General features: G+C 53.1%; 1 pseudogene; it reads right to left on the bottom strand.

The window, feature by feature from the left end:
* Positions 1 to 1,552: 1,552 nt before the first annotated feature.
* On the bottom strand, positions 1,553 to 2,301 carry LOC135404873 (olfactory receptor 14C36-like; annotated as a pseudogene).
* Between the last annotated feature and the right edge of the window lie 5,604 nt (positions 2,302 to 7,905).

Below are 7,905 nucleotides of genomic sequence, written 5' to 3'. Positions count from 1 at the left end.
CCTTCCCTGCTGAGCCTGAGCAGTGTGGAACTCTGCCAACCCTCCTTGCTGCCCTGTTTGCAGACTGCTTCCATGTCTGCCTTTGCCAAGGCCCCAGGAAGCTCTGGGATGGCTCTGGCCTTTCCAAGGGTTTGGGAGAGGTCTCCCAGTGACACTGCCCAGCCTTCTCAACAGCCCTGACACCAAAACCTTTTCCATAGCCCACACTTCCAGAGGAGTGCCCAGGACACAACACAGGTTGTCCTGCTGGTTCTGGAAAATGAGAATTGATTTCTTCCTCGAGGCCAACCCCTCCAACTGGATTTGAGTGCAGCTGAAAGGTTCCCTCAGCATTTTGCTTCGTGCCTCCCTGCCCTGAAGGTTTGTGGCCATCAGGCTGGAGCTGAGGGGCTTGGGCAGGTGCCTGAGGAGGGGGTAGAACAAGGGCTGTGTCCAACTGTGCCAGGAGGGCTGTGCTGGGCAAGGAGGAGGAGGCTGCAGAAAACAGTGGCACTGGGGAGGGGAGAGGAGCAGCTGGAGAGACCTTGTGCCTGCCCACGCTGGGCAGGAGCTGCCCCAGGATGGCAGCTCTGAAGCACTCCCAGGCTGTCCCTGTGAACAGGAGGGGAAGACTGGATCTGAAAATGGAACCTGGAAAGCAGAGAGCAGCAGTGTCATGGTGACACTGCAGGAGAGTTCCAGCCCTGGAGCAAGGTCCCAGAAGAAGTGACTCAGTCCATGCAGTGGCCTCAGAAGATCCCACAGCATCCTGGAGATGCTGGAAGGGAGCCCAGCTCTGCTTCACAAGTTCCCAGGGCCTGTCCCTGCCTGTGCTCCAAGGGCTTCAGCCCACAGGACTGTGCTCAGAGAGCACTCAGGCCTTACAGCGAGAAAGGGGCTCAGGAGGACAGCGTGGAAGTGGCAAGAGAGCAGCTCTGCAAAGACCAAGCCCTGCTGCTCCCTGGCAGTGCTGCTGGGCTGGGATTATTGTCCCCGTCCCGTTTGCAAATACACCCTGTCCTGCAGTGTGCTGTCCTTTGGGAACAGCTAAGAAGAAGGGTCTTGGACAAAGAAGGCACTGCAGGGTCGTTTATTTTGTTTAAATACTCTGTGAGCACAATTCACCATTTATACATCTCTGGGTCCAATTCAATGGGTAGACACTAAATTAGAAGGCAGATGCAAAATAATATTTCATTGCACAGAAAATTATTGCAAGAAGAACCCGATGATCGCCACGAAAAACCTGAGCAGGAAGGCTGGGCCATGAAGGAGTCCCATTCTGAATGCTATGCACCAGAAAACAGGCACTTTATTTTTCCTGAAAAGCATCCAGTCATCATTTTCCTCAGGGCATCCTTGAGCTCCTGATTCCTGAGGCTGTAGATGAGGGGGTTCAGTGCTGGAGTCACCACTGAGTACAGAACTGACACCAACAGATCCAGGGCTGGGGAGGAGATGGAGGGGGGCTTCAGGTAGGAAAATGCTGCAGTGCTGAGGAACAGGGAGAGCATGGCCAGGTGAGGGAGGCACATGGAAAAGGCTTTGTGCTGTCCCTGCTGAGAGGGGATCCTCAGCACAGCCCTGAAGATCTGCAGATAGGAGAACACAATGAAAACAAACCAACCAAATAATAAAGAGATTGAAAACAAGAGATGCCCAATTTTCCTGATGTAGGAATGTGAGCAGGAGAGTTTGAGGAACTGTGAGATTTCACAGAAGAACTGGCCCAGGGCATTGCCCTGGCCCAGGGGCAGGGAAAATGTACTGGCTGTGTGCAGCAGAGAATAGAGAAAGCCAGTGGCCCGGGCAGCTGCTGCCATGTGGGCACAAGCTCTGCTGCCCAGGAGGGTCCTGTAGTGCAGGGGTTTGCAGATGGGAACATAGCGGTCGTAGCACATGATGGTGAGGAGGGAGAACTCTGCTGACATGAAAAAGGCAAAGAGAAACAGCTGTGCAGCACATCCCATGTAGGAGATGGTTGTGGTGCCCCAGAGGGAATTGTGCATGGCTTTGGGGACAGTGGTGCAGGTGCAGCCCAGGTCTGTGAGGGAGAGGTGGAGCAGGAAGAAGCCCATGGGGGTGTGCAGGTGGTGGTCGCAGCTATAGCACTGAGGATGAGGCCGTTGGCCAGGAGGGCAGCCAGGGAGATGCCCAGGAAGAGCCAGAAGTGCAGGAGCTGCAGCTCCCGCCTGTCTGCCAATGCCAGGAGGAGGAACTGGGTGAGGGAGCTGCTCTTGGGCATTTGCTGCTTCCCAGCACAGGGACACTGCTCAGAAACACGAAAGGACAGGGAGAAGTTAAGACAGACTCCTCTAAGCAAAGCCACTTTATTTCTCATAGAAATCCCCAGAACTGAAAGGCTTTTCCTTTCCCTTTCTTGTGGTGGCTGAGGGTGCTGTGAGGAACAGGAGCTCTGCCCATGTGCTGCCAAGGGCTCAGTTTTCCTCTGCTCCAGTGGGGACGTGGAGCTGGTCTGTGACAGCATCAAACCCTCCCACGGGATGTCAGGCATCATCCACCCTGAATAGAAAAGTTCAGTCTCCACTCTCAAGACGTGGAACAGTGTGTGCTTCAGGGGAAAGGCTTAGCATGTCCTTAAAACAATGTTGTCTGTGGTTATTATTTCCTATGGTTGCACCTGATACCCGTTCTTGTTAGGGTACAAATCCTCATTTTTATGATGCAAAATGTAACGAGACTTTAAACAAGAGAGGACAAACAGCACAGCTCTCTGTAGCTCAGTGCAGAGCCAGGAGAGCTGCAGTGTCCCTCCCTCTGTTCCCATCTGCCCTGTGCTTTCCCTCGTGCTGCCTGAACATAACTTCACATGCAAATTAAATTTTAGTAAACCCAAATACCTACAGTCTGAGGAGTGCAGGGCAGCACTGTTTAAAAGGGCAGCTTTGTTAAATGTTCTCTGTTCCAGCCCAGCAGTGCAGCATTGCCCAGGGGAATCTCTGGCTGTGCTGGCTCTGATGGCAACGTCAGAGCAACCCTGAGGAAGCTGGAAAAGTGACCCAGAGCTACATGTAAGGCACAGGTGTGGTGATTTCTGATACTGCCTGGTCTGTTCTCCTCTAAGAGGAACAGATTTGGAGTTTCAGTGCCTCCTCCTGAACTGTGAGATTAATTTTTAGGACCAATTTCCCAACCAGAAAACATATATTTGAAGATGGAAAGAACAGGATCCTTCACTTTCAGGTATCCCATGACTTGCTGTGCTTTCTAAAACTCTCCTGAGAAATGTTCTGTAATGACCTGGAACTCAGAGCAGCCCTCACAACCTGCAGCCTGCTCTAAACAGGTGAAGAGCCCTTCCCTGCCCTCCCAGGAGTTACTCCTTGCCCACAGCCCTTGTGCCCCAGCCCTGGGATCAGCTCCCCGGGCCGGCTGAGAGCTGCCCCTGGCAGGCAGCAGAGTCCCTGCCCAGCACAGCGCCCTGGGCTGCAGGACCCTGCTCTGCCCCACAGCCCTGGGCACCCCTGGCTGCACCCCCGGCTTCACAGCTCTTCCAAAGTGCCCCAAAACAGCCCCTGCTCACCCATCCCATCAGCTGGGGCTGGGCCAGCTTTAGGAGATGCCTCCAGGAGCTGCCCCTGCACTGCCCTGCAGCCACAGACTCACCATCTGCAGCCCTGCCAAGATTCCTCCTGCAGGGAGCTCTCAACCCTCCTGCCAGTGCTGAGCCCCTTGAAGCTCTGTCTGTGCCCTGCTGGTGTCCCTGAGCTGCCCTGGCAGTGCCCTCAGCCCTGCTGGGCTGTGCAGAGGAGCTGCTCCACCAGCAGAGCTGTCTCTTTGAAGCTCTTCTTGCTTGCCAGGAGCTCCCTGTGTGCCAGGAGCCCGGCCCAGCTCAGCAGCACAGCAACAGCCCCAGGTATTTCATGACCCTCGGGGGTTTGATGTTGTTTGCATGAGACTCAGTCCCTGAGAGGAAGTTCAAACAACTTCTCAACAAGTCAAAATGAGTTTGAAATGCTGACGTTTCTTGTAGTGTTAATGGGTCCCACTGAGGGACACGACTGTGAAAACGTGTCCCCAGGTTCCAATTGGAACAGAAAATTCCAGTGATGACAAGTATGGACAAGCAATGGAAAGGTGGCTCTGATGATAAGGAAACCTGGATGTGTTTTATTAGTCCAAAGGACCAAGCCCTGACCCCCAGCCCCTATGAAGGCACATCCTGTCCCTGCCTCATTCCTCAGGGCTGTTCCTGGGGCACTGGGATGTGGGATTGGCAATGCCAAGGGCAGGCCCATGGGGTGGCACCTGCCAGGCTGCTGAGCAGGGACAAGGAGGCCATGAGGCCCCAGGGCTGCAAGGGGCACTCCCCTCCTCCTGGCATCAGGGGCACAGACAGCAGCCATGGCCAAAGGCCTGCAGAAGGTGGCTCTGTCAGGGCCTTTCAGCTTCTCCCCCTCCCTGTCTCCTCTCCAGCCCAGGCTGTCCTACGGTGTCCATGCCCTGCCCCTTTCCTGCAGGCTGTCGTCATCCCCCCGGCTGCCCCACCTGGCTGGCACCTTCCTGCACTGACATCTCTGCGTCCTCCCTGGCTCTTCCTGCACACACAAAGCCTTGGGCTCATCCACACTCCTCCTGGGGGATGTGTTGCACCACACCATTGCCCTCAGAGTGAAACTCCTTTCTCTTTGTTTCCATTCTGGACCTCTCCAGCTGAACTTGGCAGTATTTCTTTATTTTTCATGCTGTTTCCTGCTATGACAAAAGGATCCTTCATCTCTGAAACCCCCCTTCAAGCCCTCTCTGGCTACTCCTGCACTGTCCTCAGTCTCCACACCATGGAGCCCACAGCTCCTTAGTCCCTACAGAGTGCTCATGGGCTTGAGGCCTCCAAATCTTTTCTTGGGAGATCCCTGGGTACTCTCCAAGGTGTTTGTAGAAGAACACCTGGTGCTCATAGTCTAAGGAAAACACAGGGATATGTTTTACCAAGGCCTGTAGTGGCAGAACACGGAGCAATTGCTTTAAACTGAAAGACTGGAGTATTTTATTTATAATCAGAAGAAATATTTAACATTGAGGGTGGCAAGAACTGGAACAGGTTCCCAGAGAAGTGGATGCCCCATCTCTGTATTTGTCCAAGGTCAGGGAATGTGAGTAATCTCAATTAGTAAAAGATGTCCATGTCCAGGGACTTAGACCAGATGACCTTTTAGCTCCCTTCCAACCCAAATCATTCTGTGGTTCTTTCAGTCCCAAACTCCTTCTCCAAAGAATTGCCATATCTAGGACATGAATTGCCATGTTTTTAGAGAAACCCTTCTAAGCCACAACTAGTCAGGTCTGGTGTTCTTTGAGGGGCAGACTCTGCCCAGAGTTCTGTGTGTGTTGGAAGCACAAAAGAGTGAAGCAAATGCAAAGCTAAACACCCAATGTAGGCTGACTTTGTCCCTAAGTGGGGGCTGAGAATTGGACCCAACATGTGCAGGGACAGATGGAGGGGTTTGTCCCCCTGGCCCTGCCCAGAAGGGACACCTTTCAGGAAGGGTTGTGGCCTTGGCTGTGCTGAGGGTTGCCCCGGGCAATGCAGCTTGGGATTGCAGTGGCACTGTCAGGGCTCTGCAGAGCTCCTGGCAGTTCCTGCATTTGTCCCCAGCAATGCCAGAGACCTGCAGGGGTTGCAGTCAATCACTTGTGCTCTTTGGGCCCCCGACTGGCTCTGCTGAATGGGAGCAGGCCTGGAGTTCCCAGACTGTTCCTGCATCCAGGGTCGGGCCTGCAGTGACGTTTGTGCAGCATTCAATTGGTGCAGTGGCAGGATGGCCATGGATCCATTCCTGCACAAACACAATGGGGCTCCATCCCAGGCAGGGAGAGAATGGGCCCACACATTTTGGAAGGATAAGAACCAGGGAGTTTTGGCCCTCTGGAACCCCATGGAACCGAAGGAACCTGGGACATGGCAGAACCTCATGGAATAAAGGGGACATTGTGACCCTGCAGCACCTCATGGAACCAAAGGGAGTCTGGGATGTGGCAGGGCCTGATGGAAACAAAGGAACCTCCTGGGAACAAAGGGACCCTGGGACACTGTGGAATCTCCTGGAATCCAGGGGCCATTGGAATCCACTGGGGCCTCCTGGAACCAATGGGAATGTGGGACACTGCGGAACCTCATGGAATCAAAAGGACCCCAGGACTCTGTGGAATGTCAGGGAATCAAGGGGCCAGTGTGACATCCCAGAACCTTTTGGAACCAAAGGGAACCAACGGGACACTGAGGAATCTCATGGAATCAAGGGTCCATTGTGACACTGGGGAAAATGATGGAATCAGTGGGTCGTTGTCACACTGTAGGGCCTTATGGAGCCCAAGAACGGTGGGAAACAGTGCAACTTCATGGAATCAAGGAGCCATTGTTGCACTGCAGAGCCTCAAGGAATAAGGGATCCAATCTTCGCCTCAGATTTTGTCAACAAATTAAATTTAAGGAATTACAGAAGTGGGATTGGAACATTTTTGTCCCACAAATTTCAATGATTGGCCAAATGAGAATATTTATATAAAATGAATCATTTATTCTTACAAATGATCAGACAAAAGATCTTAATCAGAGTTATTTACTACACAGTATGAAGGTTAAAACTACTAGTAGTACAGTATAAGATAGGATAGTGCACTATATTGAAGCAATTATTGGAACAATTATATTAAAGTTAGCCAAAAGAAATAATTATTATGTAGAGATCTGATGGAACTCACCCAGACCAACGGTCGTGGGGAGATTTCTTTTGCTCAGCCTTGAGGAGTGTCCTTGGAGGGCGTCCCAGCCAAGGCAGGAATCTCCACACATCTACCCCAAGCAGGGCTGTGTCAGAAGAACCTGCCGGTGTGAAAGGGGACTGGACTTCTCTAGTAGGAAGGGATTGACTGCTCCTCACAAATGGACAGGCCAGTTACCAGCTTCTCTGTCCCATCCAACTTCCAAAAGCAGGATGTGTGTTTGGAGTTGGGTGAACCAGGCTGGTTTGAGCATCATCCAACACCAAAACCATTCCCATGGTGGCACCGGTGACTCTCAGATCTCACAGACAGCTGGCATGAGAGCTGGCACTGTTGGCATTGTCTGATGGCATTTTAGGCCTTATCAGGGCAGGCCCTCCTGCCACCTGGGCAGAGAGGTTGGCTGTGAAAGTCCATCCTGGAGATGCACAGGGAGCCAAGAGTTGGGCTCCTGAGTGACATCCAACAATGGACAGGGGGATGGGACTGACCAGATGAAAGTGTCTCAGGCAGAGCTGGACTGGCAACACAAGGGGGAATTATTCCTGGCTCACTGGGCCCAGGACACCTCAGGTCCTCAGGGAAGAGGTGCAACATCCAGCTGGGCTTGTGATCCAGGGGTGCATTTAACCTTGGACACCAACTGCCAGGTTCTCCAGAACTGGGAAACGTGTGCTGCCATCAAAGAGGCCAAGAGGGTAAAGCCCCTGTGGGGTGGGGGATGATGGCTGAACTAGAGATGTGGGCAGGCCTGGCAGATTGATCCCAGCACACTCCCCAAACCCACCAAGGCAAGCTCTACGGGCTGACCATGGTGGACACAAGCCCTGGATGGCAGGAGACACACCCTGTGCCTCCCACCACTGCCCAGAGCACCATCCTGGGCCTGGAAAAGCAAGTCCTGGAGACATGGCCCTCCAGAAACACTGGGGTTGGACAGCAGGACTCTTTTCCAAAACAACCTTGTGCACACCTGGACCAGAGAGCTCGGCATGGAGTGGATGGATCATATTCCCTGTCCTGCACCAGCCTCTGGGAAAGTGGAATGGTAGAGTGGACTGTTCCAAACCACCTGGAAAGCAATGGGCAGTGGGACCTTCAAACCTTGGGACGTGCATTTAGCAAAAGCCACCTAGTTAGTTAATCCTGTAACCTGTAAGAGAGAAAACTCCAGGCCAATTC

Source organism: Pseudopipra pipra, chromosome W (assembly GCF_036250125.1).
Source record: "Pseudopipra pipra isolate bDixPip1 chromosome W, bDixPip1.hap1, whole genome shotgun sequence".
NCBI classification, from domain to species: Eukaryota; Metazoa; Chordata; class Aves; order Passeriformes; family Pipridae; genus Pseudopipra; species Pseudopipra pipra.
Note: the sequence above shows the minus strand (reverse complement) of the source record. Positions and strands in the feature narration are given on the sequence as shown.